At 48.9% G+C, this 15,521-nt stretch overlaps 4 long non-coding RNA genes across 4 annotated transcripts; all 4 read left to right on the top strand.

Annotated features, from left to right (window-relative positions):
- Nucleotides 1-135: 135 nt before the first annotated feature.
- LOC118516937 lies at nt 136-399 on the top strand. Its single transcript, XR_004908175.1, has 3 exons — nt 136-178; nt 235-313; nt 381-399. It is a non-coding gene; the product is annotated as an uncharacterized LOC118516937 (long non-coding RNA).
- Nucleotides 400-4,787: 4,388 nt separating this feature from the next.
- LOC118516946 lies at nt 4,788-5,051 on the top strand. Its single transcript, XR_004908184.1, has 3 exons — nt 4,788-4,830; nt 4,887-4,965; nt 5,033-5,051. It is a non-coding gene; the product is annotated as an uncharacterized LOC118516946 (long non-coding RNA).
- Nucleotides 5,052-9,438: 4,387 nt separating this feature from the next.
- Nucleotides 9,439-9,702, top strand: LOC118516945. Its single transcript, XR_004908183.1, has 3 exons — nt 9,439-9,481; nt 9,538-9,616; nt 9,684-9,702. It is a non-coding gene; the product is annotated as an uncharacterized LOC118516945 (long non-coding RNA).
- A 4,387-nt stretch (nt 9,703-14,089) lies between these two features.
- On the top strand, nt 14,090-14,353 carry LOC118516944. The gene is made up of 3 exons (XR_004908182.1): nt 14,090-14,132; nt 14,189-14,267; nt 14,335-14,353. It is a non-coding gene; the product is annotated as an uncharacterized LOC118516944 (long non-coding RNA).
- Nucleotides 14,354-15,521: the final 1,168 nt, after the last annotated feature.

Genomic DNA, 15,521 nt, shown 5'->3' on the forward strand with positions numbered 1-15,521 from the left:
AACCGTGGCTTCACGTCCCATCTTCTGTCAGTTGCCTCGTGTGTGTGTGCGTTTGTTTGTTTGTTTATTTGCTTGCTTGCTGTTTGTTACTTTCGCTATATTCTGTATTCGACTCTTGCCGTGCGGTTTTCTACTAAGCTGATACATCTAAGACTGCTAATTTGTGTGCGGGTCTAACGTAAGTTCCACTGCTCGTTTGTACCGTGGCTTGCCTAACTTGACCGTCCTTTCCAGGTATTATTGAGACAATTCGTCCTTTTGGCGTGTTATTCGTGTTATAGGGTCGGCCAGTCCGTCGTTCAGGGGCACGTAGGTAAGTGGTCTCGAATTAAGGGTGAGTTCGATCTCCGTGAACGTTGACAGCATTACTTCATCCGTAGGGCGCTTGGGGAACACGAACTGATTCAGTACCTTCTTCACGGAACGTACCAAACGCTCCCAGCAGCCGCCAAAGTGAGGCGCCAGTATGCATGACGCTGTGTTGAGGGACGCCGCTATCTCGAGATGTACAGCTCTCGACGTGAAGCAGAGAAAACGGGCCGAAGTAGTCGATCCCTGTGAAGGAAAAGGCACGTTAATAAAATGCGGTTCTTTGTTGTGGTAAATTACCCATTAGCGGTGGCTCCGGTCGCGCGTTGTTCACTTTGCACCACTGACAATCTCTCCTAACGCGTCGATATTCCCCCAGCAGTTTAGGGATGTGGTACCGCATCCTTAATTCGCTCAAAACCGTGTTGTGGTTGCCGTGTTTGTACCTTTCGTGGTGCTCCCGAATAATGAGATCGGTTCCGTAGTCTCGCCGAGGAAGGATGATCGGGTTCCGTGAGAAATTGTTGATGCCTACGCATTCCGTCAAACGTCCCCCCACTCTCAGGATCCCGTGGTCGTTCAGAATAGGCGAGAGCTTATAGATGCTGCTTTTCTTCTCGACCCCCCTTTTCCACGGGTGCTTTTGCGGGGTCTGTTTGCGCAAGCTGACGATTTCGCTGTTGTAGGCCCTTCCTGCATTGAATCAACCACCTTGCGTGAATTGGACGCCCAATTCCGTATCTCGAAGCCCCCTTTCGCGTGAATATAGCGAACCGTTTTAGCTTGCTCAGCAGCTTCCTCTTCCGTTTCCACGTTGACAAGCATGTCATCGACATAATGTTCCTCTTCGATGCATTCCACCGCTCGCGGGAAATCCTGCCGGAAACGTGATGCATTTCGGTTTTTCACGAACTGTGCGCTAGTGGGCGAGCATGCTGCACCAAACGTCATAACGGTAACCACGTAAACAGCAGGTTCGCCTCGAAGGTCGTCCCAGAATATCATTTGGCTGCGTTGGTCGTCCTTCTTCATTCCTACTCGATGGAACATCTCGCGAATATCACCGACGCTACAGCGGCGCTGGTCTTCACATGGCATGGCCGGGATTCAAATCCCCATGAGCAGTCATGCAGCTTTTTGATGAAACTTTCGTTTTGTTTTTTTTTTTTTTATGTGGAGTTTCTGTTTTCCAGTCGTTTTAGCATAATTTGTGGCCGACCTTTTACCCGACGTTTAATGCGTTCGCGCATTTTCGCCTCGAGGACGCGTTTATTTAGACCAACGACGACGGTTTTGAGACGATAAGTGTCATCGTTTTTTTTTTAAACTATGTCGTCGCCTATGAACATGCACATTGTAATATTATTGTACCGGCACCAGTGATGGCACCGACGTACGCGTTGTACAAACAACCAGATCACTCCCATTGGCACTCCTTTTGCCCCCGGCCCCGTCGTTTTTAGTCCCCCGTGGGGGTAGTTGTGAAAAAATCACGAATTTTCAAGCACTGCCGCATAGACGCACGCCCATACAAACCTGGCCGCGTTGATCGGGCCCTTCTCAGGCGGCGAGCAGTACTGGCAGCTGTGCGCGCTGTACAAGCCATCATTCCCACTGGCGCACCTTTTCCCAGCATCGCGAATCACCGGCGTCGTTGTTAGTTTCGCCTCACAGTAGTGCGCCAAACACGCGCGCACCCAGCACTGCACTATAAACGCACGGCATTCATACTGGCCCGGCAATGCGGTCGCTTCTCGCACAATGTTTGAATATCGTACGGTGCAAGGTAATGAATTGTATGGGTGTAAATAAACAAATGATGTGTGTGTGTGTGTGTGTGTGTGTGCGTGCGTGCGTGCGTGCGTGATGTACAAGTTGTGTTCGTTGCGCAGTGCTGTCTGCCCAGCACTGTGTATTGCCCAGGTGCCCATATACTGCTACGGGTAAAACCCAGTCAAGGAACCCTCTTCTGGGTGGTGGTGGTTGATGAAGTTTGTGAAGCAATTTTATTCGATCCTTCGATACAATCTCAAAACTGTGTACAATTATCAGACCAAACCATGTGTGTTGTGTTGTTCACGGGCAAAGCTGGTCCCTGGAATGCGGAATGGGAATGCGAATGGGAAGAAAACAAAAGTAAGCTTTAGATAGAAATAAAACTACATTTCTATGTAATTGAAACAGTGGCCGTGCAGTGGCTATTTATTGTTTATTTTAAATGCGTAATGGTCTAACGTAATGGTAAAGTAATCCTCCTTGGCCACCTCGTTCTCGTTCTCGTTGGTCGTTGGCTATTCATGTGCCGAGCGCATGCGTCGTACCGTGGTCCAAAATCTAGCCGGATCTAGCACATTGAGCGGGTGCTGCGCTCGGTGGTATACCGGCGCGCTCTTCGGTCCTAGCATTTCGTCATTGTCCAAAAGCAAATGTGGAGCCAGCACCAAAAACAGCTGTTCAGCCCACCCTGGCAGGCGACAGCTGGCAAAGGCTAACTGCCAACATGGTAGCCCGAGATGCTCGATGCTCATGCGTAAGTATGTCGTAAAGGAGTCCGCCAACAGTGTCCACTTCCACGATCCCACTTCCAACAAATAAATTTCCGGACGGGTTGTAACATTTGTCTTGTACACGAGCAAAACGAAACCCCTGTCACCTATGCGCTCGAGCTCGAAAACAGTTCCCGGTCCTTTCAGTTCGAGGTTCTGGATGTGCGTCAATTTAGGTATGTAGAGGTGGCCTACACGTAATTTTGCGCGCTTCGAATAGTTGTACGTCCAGCTCGTGTGCATCCCATCGGTCGACATGTAAAAACGCTTCATGTCGTCCGGCATAAAAACGAAGTTCTTGTATTCCCAAACCCTTAAATCTGCCGCTGTGCATGGTCCGTTGTCATCTGATGTCACGTTGCTCACTCGTGGCAGCTCGTTCAGTTTTTTCTTCCAGTTCAAACGTCAGTTTCTCCAGGTGCAACGTATCGTTGCGACGGTTTCCGATCTTACGGCTGGCCATTTTCGATAAAATATGTTGCTGATATGAGACACAGTGGAAAAAGCGTCTGTTGCACACGTCAGCTTGCTAAATAATGGTTTCAACGCATGCCTGACTTTTACTTATTAATTATTCCTATGGATGGTTTCCAATGTGTGCTGAGATGTGTTTTCAATTCACACTGTTATTATCTAATGTTGTCTAGTAGGCATACAGAGATTTGCCGTGTTTCTCATGTTTTCAATTTAGTGTTTCGTGTTCCGTGTGCCGGCCTCGCATTCGCCCGTTACACACAGTGTTTGAAAGTGTATGCTCGACGTTAATTCGACGTCTTTGCGTTGAAAACACCACAGGCGGGCGGCCTGCCCCCCGGACAGAATTCGGAGGCTTCCTGTTACCTCCGCTCGATCCAGTTACCAAATACACGAAAGAAAGCTCGCGCGAGTGATTTGTGTTTGCTGTGCACATCCTGCCAGGCTTACCAATGCGCGTGTGCTGAGTCTCTCCAGCATCCAGGACTGCCTGAGATGCGTGCAAGTGGCCATCGCGTGATGGAGAGTGTTTCGTGCGCGTGGATGTCTGCCGGTCTGCCGGGGGGCAGTGTGTTGTAATTGTTGTTTCACACGCTCTTCTGCTAGACGATACTTCTGGATGCTGAATGCGCGGTACGTCCAGTGCATACGTTGGGTGAGTAGTTTCGCATTCCGGTAACGATGACGGTAACATCAACCACCGTGTTCCGGACACCAACGGATGTGCTTGATTATACTCACGGTGATGTTTTTTTTTTTTTTTTGCTCCGTCGCAGGAACGCACAGGAACGGAACATCTAGCCGTCGTTTGACGATGTACGAAACAAGGATTTGGGCATCGGGTAAGAGCGCACATACCGTTCACTTTCGCAAATTCAGCCAAATACTGTCACACGTTCTTAACCACTGTCCGTTTGTTGCAGCTCCCGATTGCAGCCCCGCCACGCGTCCAGGAAGTGGTCCGAGAATCAATATAGTGCTGGAACGCTCTCCTGAAGACACCGGTGTTGAAACGCGGTTGAATTTTTTAGAAATCTTTAATGCAGAGAGAAATCAAAAAATTAGTAAAAATTAGTTCGTCGTTTCAACCTCGTTTCCAGACTGCTCTTGCTCATTCCCGTCGGGTAGACGCGAGCTCCCTTTTTCCGATCTTTCCTCTTCTTTCTTGTGTTCCTTTGCTTTCCAACATTGTCCCCCCAAGTGCGCCACGGTTAAATATATTTGTTAGGCGATAATAAACACCTCAATGCTAAAAGGTTTATAAATTACCGACTTTATAAACCCGATCTTCGTGATGACACACCTTTCTTTCGCGATTGTACAAACCGTGGCTTCACGTCCCATCTTCTGTCAGTTGCCTCGTGTGTGTGTGCGTTTGTTTGTTTGTTTATTTGCTTGCTTGCTGTTTGTTACTTTCGCTATATTCTGTATTCGACTCTTGCCGTGCGGTTTTCTACTAAGCTGATACATCTAAGACTGCTAATTTGTGTGCGGGTCTAACGTAAGTTCCACTGCTCGTTTGTACCGTGGCTTGCCTAACTTGACCGTCCTTTCCAGGTATTATTGAGACAATTCGTCCTTTTGGCGTGTTATTCGTGTTATAGGGTCGGCCAGTCCGTCGTTCAGGGGCACGTAGGTAAGTGGTCTCGAATTAAGGATGAGTTCGATCTCCGTGAACGTTGACAGCATTACTTCATCCGTAGGGCGCTTGGGGAACACGAACTGATTCAGTACCTTCTTCACGGAACGTACCAAACGCTCCCAGCAGCCGCCAAAGTGAGGCGCCAGTATGCATGACGCTGTGTTGAGGGACGCCGCTATCTCGAGATGTACAGCTCTCGACGTGAAGCAGAGAAAACGGGCCGAAGTAGTCGATCCCTGTGAAGGAAAAGGCACGTTAATAAAATGCGGTTCTTTGTTGTGGTAAATTACCCATTAGCGGTGGCTCCGGTCGCGCGTTGTTCACTTTGCACCACTGACAATCTCTCCTAACGCGTCGATATTCCCCCAGCAGTTTAGGGATGTGGTACCGCATCCTTAATTCGCTCAAAACCGTGTTGTGGTTGCCGTGTTTGTACCTTTCGTGGTGCTCCCGAATAATGAGATCGGTTCCGTAGTCTCGCCGAGGAAGGATGATCGGGTTCCGTGAGAAATTGTTGATGCCTACGCATTCCGTCAAACGTCCCCCCACTCTCAGGATCCCGTGGTCGTTCAGAATAGGCGAGAGCTTATAGATGCTGCTTTTCTTCTCGACCCCCCTTTTCCACGGGTGCTTTTGCGGGGTCTGTTTGCGCAAGCTGACGATTTCGCTGTTGTAGGCCCTTCCTGCATTGAATCAACCACCTTGCGTGAATTGGACGCCCAATTCCGTATCTCGAAGCCCCCTTTCGCGTGAATATAGCGAACCGTTTTAGCTTGCTCAGCAGCTTCCTCTTCCGTTTCCACGTTGACAAGCATGTCATCGACATAATGTTCCTCTTCGATGCATTCCACCGCTCGCGGGAAATCCTGCCGGAAACGTGATGCATTTCGGTTTTTCACGAACTGTGCGCTAGTGGGCGAGCATGCTGCACCAAACGTCATAACGGTAACCACGTAAACAGCAGGTTCGCCTCGAAGGTCGTCCCAGAATATCATTTGGCTGCGTTGGTCGTCCTTCTTCATTCCTACTCGATGGAACATCTCGCGAATATCACCGACGCTACAGCGGCGCTGGTCTTCACATGGCATGGCCGGGATTCAAATCCCCATGAGCAGTCATGCAGCTTTTTGATGAAACTTTCGTTTTGTTTTTTTTTTTTTTATGTGGAGTTTCTGTTTTCCAGTCGTTTTAGCATAATTTGTGGCCGACCTTTTACCCGACGTTTAATGCGTTCGCGCATTTTCGCCTCGAGGACGCGTTTATTTAGACCAACGACGACGGTTTTGAGACGATAAGTGTCATCGTTTTTTTTTTAAACTATGTCGTCGCCTATGAACATGCACATTGTAATATTATTGTACCGGCACCAGTGATGGCACCGACGTACGCGTTGTACAAACAACCAGATCACTCCCATTGGCACTCCTTTTGCCCCCGGCCCCGTCGTTTTTAGTCCCCCGTGGGGGTAGTTGTGAAAAAATCACGAATTTTCAGCACTGCCGCATAGACGCACGCCCATACAAACCTGGCCGCGTTGATCGGGCCCTTCTCAGGCGGCGAGCAGTACTGGCAGCTGTGCGCGCTGTACAAGCCATCATTCCCACTGGCGCACCTTTTCCCAGCATCGCGAATCACCGGCGTCGTTGTTAGTTTCGCCTCACAGTAGTGCGCCAAACACGCGCGCACCCAGCACTGCACTATAAACGCACGGCATTCATACTGGCCCGGCAATGCGGTCGCTTCTCGCACAATGTTTGAATATCGTAACGGTGCAAGGTAATGAATTGTATGGGTGTAAATAAACAAATGATGTGTGTGGTGTGTGTGTGTGTGTGCGTGCGTGTGTGCGTGCGTGATGTACAAGTTGTGTTCGTTGCGCAGTGCTGTCTGCCCAGCACTGTGTATTGCCCAGGTGCCCATATACTGCTACGGGTAAAACCCAGTCAAGGAACCCTCTTCTGGGTGGTGGTGGTTGATGAAGTTTGTGAAGCAATTTTATTCGATCCTTCGATACAATCTCAAAACTGTGTACAATTATCAGACCAAACCATGTGTGTTGTGTTGTTCACGGGCAAAGCTGGTCCCTGGAATGCGGAATGGGAATGCGAATGGGAAGAAAACAAAAGTAAGCTTTAGATAGAAATAAAACTACATTTCTATGTAATTGAAACAGTGGCCGTGCAGTGGCTATTTATTGTTTATTTTAAATGCGTAATGGTCTAACGTAATGGTAAAGTAATCCTCCTTGGCCACCTCGTTCTCGTTCTCGTTGGTCGTTGGCTATTCATGTGCCGAGTGCATGCGTCGTACCGTGGTCCAAAATCTAGCCGGATCTAGCACATTGAGCGGGTGCTGCGCTCGGTGGTATACCGGCGCGCTCTTCGGTCCTAGCATTTCGTCATTGTCCAAAAGCAAATGTGGAGCCAGCACCAAAAACAGCTGTTCAGCCCACCCTGGCAGGCGACAGCTGGCAAAGGCTAACTGCCAACATGGTAGCCCGAGATGCTCGATGCTCATGCGTAAGTATGTCGTAAAGGAGTCCGCCAACAGTGTCCACTTCCACGATCCCACTTCCAACAAATAAATTTCCGGACGGGTTGTAACATTTGTCTTGTACACGAGCAAAACGAAACCCCTGTCACCTATGCGCTCGAGCTCGAAAACAGTTCCCGGTCCTTTCAGTTCGAGGTTCTGGATGTGCGTCAATTTAGGTATGTAGAGGTGGCCTACACGTAATTTTGCGCGCTTCGAATAGTTGTACGTCCAGCTCGTGTGCATCCCATCGGTCGACATGTAAAAACGCTTCATGTCGTCCGGCATAAAAACGAAGTTCTTGTATTCCCAAACCCTTAAATCTGCCGCTGTGCATGGTCCGTTGTCATCTGATGTCACGTTGCTCACTCGTGGCAGCTCGTTCAGTTTTTTCTTCAGTTCAAACGTCAGTTTCTCCAGGTGCAACGTATCGTTGCGACGGTTTCCGATCTTACGGCTGGCCATTTTCGATAAAATATGTTGCTGATATGAGACACAGTGGAAAAAGCGTCTGTTGCACACGTCAGCTTGCTAAATAATGGTTTCAACGCATGCCTGACTTTTACTTATTAATTATTCCTATGGATGGTTTCCAATGTGTGCTGAGATGTGTTTTCAATTCACACTGTTATTATCTAATGTTGTCTAGTAGGCATACAGAGATTTGCCGTGTTTCTCATGTTTTCAATTTAGTGTTTCGTGTTCCGTGTGCCGGCCTCGCATTCGCCCGTTACACACAGTGTTTGAAAGTGTATGCTCGACGTTAATTCGACGTCTTTGCGTTGAAAACACCACAGGCGGGCGGCCTGCCCCCCGGACAGAATTCGGAGGCTTCCTGTTACCTCCGCTCGATCCAGTTACCAAATACACGAAAGAAAGCTCGCGCGAGTGATTTGTGTTTGCTGTGCACATCCTGCCAGGCTTACCAATGCGCGTGTGCTGAGTCTCTCCAGCATCCAGGACTGCCTGAGATGCGTGCAAGTGGCCATCGCGTGATGGAGAGTGTTTCGTGCGCGTGGATGTCTGCCGGTCTGCCGGGGGGCAGTGTGTTGTAATTGTTGTTTCACACGCTCTTCTGCTAGACGATACTTCTGGATGCTGAATGCGCGGTACGTCCAGTGCATACGTTGGGTGAGTAGTTTCGCATTCCGGTAACGATGACGGTAACATCAACCACCGTGTTCCGGACACCAACGGATGTGCTTGATTATACTCACGGTGATGTTTTTTTTTTTTTTTTGCTCCGTCGCAGGAACGCACAGGAACGGAACATCTAGCCGTCGTTTGACGATGTACGAAACAAGGATTTGGGCATCGGGTAAGAGCGCACATACCGTTCACTTTCGCAAATTCAGCCAAATACTGTCACACGTTCTTAACCACTGTCCGTTTGTTGCAGCTCCCGATTGCAGCCCCGCCACGCGTCCAGGAAGTGGTCCGAGAATCAATATAGTGCTGGAACGCTCTCCTGAAGACACCGGTGTTGAAACGCGGTTGAATTTTTTAGAAATCTTTAATGCAGAGAGAAATCAAAAAATTAGTAAAAAATTAGTTCGTCGTTTCAACCTCGTTTCCAGACTGCTCTTGCTCATTCCCGTCGGGTAGACGCGAGCTCCCTTTTTCCGATCTTTCCTCTTCTTTCTTGTGTTCCTTTGCTTTCCAACATTGTCCCCCCAAGTGCGCCACGGTTAAATATATTTGTTAGGCGATAATAAACACCTCAATGCTAAAAGGTTTATAAATTACCGACTTTATAAACCCGATCTTCGTGATGACACACCTTTCTTTCGCGATTGTACAAACCGTGGCTTCACGTCCCATCTTCTGTCAGTTGCCTCGTGTGTGTGTGCGTTTGTTTGTTTGTTTATTTGCTTGCTTGCTGTTTGTTACTTTCGCTATATTCTGTATTCGACTCTTGCCGTGCGGTTTTCTACTAAGCTGATACATCTAAGACTGCTAATTTGTGTGCGGGTCTAACGTAAGTTCCACTGCTCGTTTGTACCGTGGCTTGCCTAACTTGACCGTCCTTTCCAGGTATTATTGAGACAATTCGTCCTTTTGGCGTGTTATTCGTGTTATAGGGTCGGCCAGTCCGTCGTTCAGGGGCACGTAGGTAAGTGGTCTCGAATTAAGGATGAGTTCGATCTCCGTGAACGTTGACAGCATTACTTCATCCGTAGGGCGCTTGGGGAACACGAACTGATTCAGTACCTTCTTCACGGAACGTACCAAACGCTCCCAGCAGCCGCCAAAGTGAGGCGCCAGTATGCATGACGCTGTGTTGAGGGACGCCGCTATCTCGAGATGTACAGCTCTCGACGTGAAGCAGAGAAAACGGGCCGAAGTAGTCGATCCCTGTGAAGGAAAAGGCACGTTAATAAAATGCGGTTCTTTGTTGTGGTAAATTACCCATTAGCGGTGGCTCCGGTCGCGCGTTGTTCACTTTGCACCACTGACAATCTCTCCTAACGCGTCGATATTCCCCCAGCAGTTTAGGGATGTGGTACCGCATCCTTAATTCGCTCAAAACCGTGTTGTGGTTGCCGTGTTTGTACCTTTCGTGGTGCTCCCGAATAATGAGATCGGTTCCGTAGTCTCGCCGAGGAAGGATGATCGGGTTCCGTGAGAAATTGTTGATGCCTACGCATTCCGTCAAACGTCCCCCCACTCTCAGGATCCCGTGGTCGTTCAGAATAGGCGAGAGCTTATAGATGCTGCTTTTCTTCTCGACCCCCCTTTTCCACGGGTGCTTTTGCGGGGTCTGTTTGCGCAAGCTGACGATTTCGCTGTTGTAGGCCCTTCCTGCATTGAATCAACCACCTTGCGTGAATTGGACGCCCAATTCCGTATCTCGAAGCCCCCTTTCGCGTGAATATAGCGAACCGTTTTAGCTTGCTCAGCAGCTTCCTCTTCCGTTTCCACGTTGACAAGCATGTCATCGACATAATGTTCCTCTTCGATGCATTCCACCGCTCGCGGGAAATCCTGCCGGAAACGTGATGCATTTCGGTTTTTCACGAACTGTGCGCTAGTGGGCGAGCATGCTGCACCAAACGTCATAACGGTAACCACGTAAACAGCAGGTTCGCCTCGAAGGTCGTCCCAGAATATCATTTGGCTGCGTTGGTCGTCCTTCTTCATTCCTACTCGATGGAACATCTCGCGAATATCACCGACGCTACAGCGGCGCTGGTCTTCACATGGCATGGCCGGGATTCAAATCCCCATGAGCAGTCATGCAGCTTTTTGATGAAACTTTCGTTTTGTTTTTTTTTTTTTTATGTGGAGTTTCTGTTTTCCAGTCGTTTTAGCATAATTTGTGGCCGACCTTTTACCCGACGTTTAATGCGTTCGCGCATTTTCGCCTCGAGGACGCGTTTATTTAGACCAACGACGACGGTTTTGAGACGATAAGTGTCATCGTTTTTTTTTTAAACTATGTCGTCGCCTATGAACATGCACATTGTAATATTATTGTACCGGCACCAGTGATGGCACCGACGTACGCGTTGTACAAACAACCAGATCACTCCCATTGGCACTCCTTTTGCCCCCGGCCCCGTCGTTTTTAGTCCCCCGTGGGGGTAGTTGTGAAAAAATCACGAATTTTCAGCACTGCCGCATAGACGCACGCCCATACAAAGCTGGCCGCGTTGATCGGGCCCTTCTCAGGCGGCGAGCAGTACTGGCAGCTGTGCGCGCTGTACAAGCCATCATTCCCACTGGCGCACCTTTTCCCAGCATCGCGAATCACCGGCGTCGTTGTTAGTTTCGCCTCACAGTAGTGCGCCAAACACGCGCGCACCCAGCACTGCACTATAAACGCACCGGCATTCATACTGGCCCGGCAATGCGGTCGCTTCTCGCACAATGTTTGAATATCGTACGGTGCAAGGTAATGAATTGTATGGGTGTAAATAAACAAATGATATGTGTGTGTGTGTGTGTGTGTGCGTGCGTGCGTGCGTGCGTGATGTACAAGTTGTGTTCGTTGCGCAGTGCTGTCTGCCCAGCACTGTGTATTGCCCAGGTGCCCATATACTGCTACGGGTAAAACCCAGTCAAGGAACCCTCTTCTGGGTGGTGGTGGTTGATGAAGTTTGTGAAGCAATTTTATTCGATCCTTCGATACAATCTCAAAACTGTGTACAATTATCAGACCAAACCATGTGTGTTGTGTTGTTCACGGGCAAAGCTGGTCCCTGGAATGCGGAATGGGAATGCGAATGGGAAGAAAACAAAAGTAAGCTTTAGATAGAAATAAAACTACATTTCTGTGTAATTGAAACAGTGGCCGTGCAGTGACTATTTATTGTTTATTTTAAATGCGTAATGGTCTAACGTAATGGTAAAGTAATCCTCCTTGGCCACCTCGTTCTCGTTCTCGTTGGTCGTTGGCTATTCATGTGCCGAGTGCATGCGTCGTACCGTGGTCCAAAATCTAGCCGGATCTAGCACATTGAGCGGGTGCTGCGCTCGGTGGTATACCGGCGCGCTCTTCGGTCCTAGCATTTCGTCATTGTCCAAAAGCAAATGTGGAGCCAGCACCAAAAACAGCTGTTCAGCCCACCCTGGCAGGCGACAGCTGGCAAAGGCTAACTGCCAACATGGTAGCCCGAGATGCTCGATGCTCATGCGTAAGTATGTCGTAAAGGAGTCCGCCAACAGTGTCCACTTCCACGATCCCACTTCCAACAAATAAATTTCCGGACGGGTTGTAACATTTGTCTTGTACACGAGCAAAACGAAACCCCTGTCACCTATGCGCTCGAGCTCGAAAACAGTTCCCGGTCCTTTCAGTTCGAGGTTCTGGATGTGCGTCAATTTAGGTATGTAGAGGTGGCCTACACGTAATTTTGCGCGCTTCGAATAGTTGTACGTCCAGCTCGTGTGCATCCCATCGGTCGACATGTAAAAACGCTTCATGTCGTCCGGCATAAAAACGAAGTTCTTGTATTCCCAAACCCTTAAATCTGCCGCTGTGCATGGTCCGTTGTCATCTGATGTCACGTTGCTCACTCGTGGCAGCTCGTTCAGTTTTTTCTTCAGTTCAAACGTCAGTTTCTCCAGGTGCAACGTATCGTTGCGACGGTTTCCGATCTTACGGCTGGCCATTTTCGATAAAATATGTTGCTGATATGAGACACAGTGGAAAAAGCGTCTGTTGCACACGTCAGCTTGCTAAATAATGGTTTCAACGCATGCCTGACTTTTACTTATTAATTATTCCTATGGATGGTTTCCAATGTGTGCTGAGATGTGTTTTCAATTCACACTGTTATTATCTAATGTTGTCTAGTAGGCATACAGAGATTTGCCGTGTTTCTCATGTTTTCAATTTAGTGTTTCGTGTTCCGTGTGCCGGCCTCGCATTCGCCCGTTACACACAGTGTTTGAAAGTGTATGCTCGACGTTAATTCGACGTCTTTGCGTTGAAAACACCACAGGCGGGCGGCCTGCCCCCCGGACAGAATTCGGAGGCTTCCTGTTACCTCCGCTCGATCCAGTTACCAAATACACGAAAGAAAGCTCGCGCGAGTGATTTGTGTTTGCTGTGCACATCCTGCCAGGCTTACCAATGCGCGTGTGCTGAGTCTCTCCAGCATCCAGGACTGCCTGAGATGCGTGCAAGTGGCCATCGCGTGATGGAGAGTGTTTCGTGCGCGTGGATGTCTGCCGGTCTGCCGGGGGGCAGTGTGTTGTAATTGTTGTTTCACACGCTCTTCTGCTAGACGATACTTCTGGATGCTGAATGCGCGGTACGTCCAGTGCATACGTTGGGTGAGTAGTTTCGCATTCCGGTAACGATGACGGTAACATCAACCACCGTGTTCCGGACACCAACGGATGTGCTTGATTATACTCACGGTGATGTTTTTTTTTTTTTTTTTGCTCCGTCGCAGGAACGCACAGGAACGGAACATCTAGCCGTCGTTTGACGATGTACGAAACAAGGATTTGGGCATCGGGTAAGAGCGCACATACCGTTCACTTTCGCAAATTCAGCCAAATACTGTCACACGTTCTTAACCACTGTCCGTTTGTTGCAGCTCCCGATTGCAGCCCCGCCACGCGTCCAGGAAGTGGTCCGAGAATCAATATAGTGCTGGAACGCTCTCCTGAAGACACCGGTGTTGAAACGCGGTTGAATTTTTTAGAAATCTTTAATGCAGAGAGAAATCAAAAAATTAGTAAAAAATTAGTTCGTCGTTTCAACCTCGTTTCCAGACTGCTCTTGCTCATTCCCGTCGGGTAGACGCGAGCTCCCTTTTTCCGATCTTTCCTCTTCTTTCTTGTGTTCCTTTGCTTTCCAACATTGTCCCCCCAAGTGCGCCACGGTTAAATATATTTGTTAGGCGATAATAAACACCTCAATGCTAAAAGGTTTATAAATTACCGACTTTATAAACCCGATCTTCGTGATGACACACCTTTCTTTCGCGATTGTACAAACCGTGGCTTCACGTCCCATCTTCTGTCAGTTGCCTCGTGTGTGTGTGCGTTTGTTTGTTTGTTTATTTGCTTGCTTGCTGTTTGTTACTTTCGCTATATTCTGTATTCGACTCTTGCCGTGCGGTTTTCTACTAAGCTGATACATCTAAGACTGCTAATTTGTGTGCGGGTCTAACGTAAGTTCCACTGCTCGTTTGTACCGTGGCTTGCCTAACTTGACCGTCCTTTCCAGGTATTATTGAGACAATTCGTCCTTTTGGCGTGTTATTCGTGTTATAGGGTCGGCCAGTCCGTCGTTCAGGGGCACGTAGGTAAGTGGTCTCGAATTAAGGATGAGTTCGATCTCCGTGAACGTTGACAGCATTACTTCATCCGTAGGGCGCTTGGGGAACACGAACTGATTCAGTACCTTCTTCACGGAACGTACCAAACGCTCCCAGCAGCCGCCAAAGTGAGGCGCCAGTATGCATGACGCTGTGTTGAGGGACGCCGCTATCTCGAGATGTACAGCTCTCGACGTGAAGCAGAGAAAACGGGCCGAAGTAGTCGATCCCTGTGAAGGAAAAGGCACGTTAATAAAATGCGGTTCTTTGTTGTGGTAAATTACCCATTAGCGGTGGCTCCGGTCGCGCGTTGTTCACTTTGCACCACTGACAATCTCTCCTAACGCGTCGATATTCCCCCAGCAGTTTAGGGATGTGGTACCGCATCCTTAATTCGCTCAAAACCGTGTTGTGGTTGCCGTGTTTGTACCTTTCGTGGTGCTCCCGAATAATGAGATCGGTTCCGTAGTCTCGCCGAGGAAGGATGATCGGGTTCCGTGAGAAATTGTTGATGCCTACGCATTCCGTCAAACGTCCCCCCACTCTCAGGATCCCGTGGTCGTTCAGAATAGGCGAGAGCTTATAGATGCTGCTTTTCTTCTCGACCCCCCTTTTCCACGGGTGCTTTTGCGGGGTCTGTTTGCGCAAGCTGACGATTTCGCTGTTGTAGGCCCTTCCTGCATTGAATCAACCACCTTGCGTGAATTGGACGCCCAATTCCGTATCTCGAAGCCCCCTTTCGCGTGAATATAGCGAACCGTTTTAGCTTGCTCAGCAGCTTCCTCTTCCGTTTCCACGTTGACAAGCATGTCATCGACATAATGTTCCTCTTCGATGCATTCCACCGCTCGCGGGAAATCCTGCCGGAAACGTGATGCATTTCGGTTTTTCACGAACTGTGCGCTAGTGGGCGAGCATGCTGCACCAAACGTCATAACGGTAACCACGTAAACAGCAGGTTCGCCTCGAAGGTCGTCCCAGAATATCATTTGGCTGCGTTGGTCGTCCTTCTTCATTCCTACTCGATGGAACATCTCGCGAATATCACCGACGCTACAGCGGCGCTGGTCTTCACATGGCATGGCCGGGATTCAAATCCCCATGAGCAGTCATGCAGCTTTTTGATGAAACTTTCGTTTTGTTTTTTTTTTTTTTATGTGGAGTTTCTGTTTTCCAGTCGTTTTAGCATAATTTGTGGCCGACCTTTTACCCGACGTTTAATGCGTTCGCGCATTTTCGCCT

The sequence above is a fragment of the Anopheles stephensi genome, unplaced genomic scaffold (assembly GCF_013141755.1).
Source record: "Anopheles stephensi strain Indian unplaced genomic scaffold, UCI_ANSTEP_V1.0 ucontig420, whole genome shotgun sequence".
NCBI classification, from domain to species: Eukaryota; Metazoa; Arthropoda; class Insecta; order Diptera; family Culicidae; genus Anopheles; species Anopheles stephensi.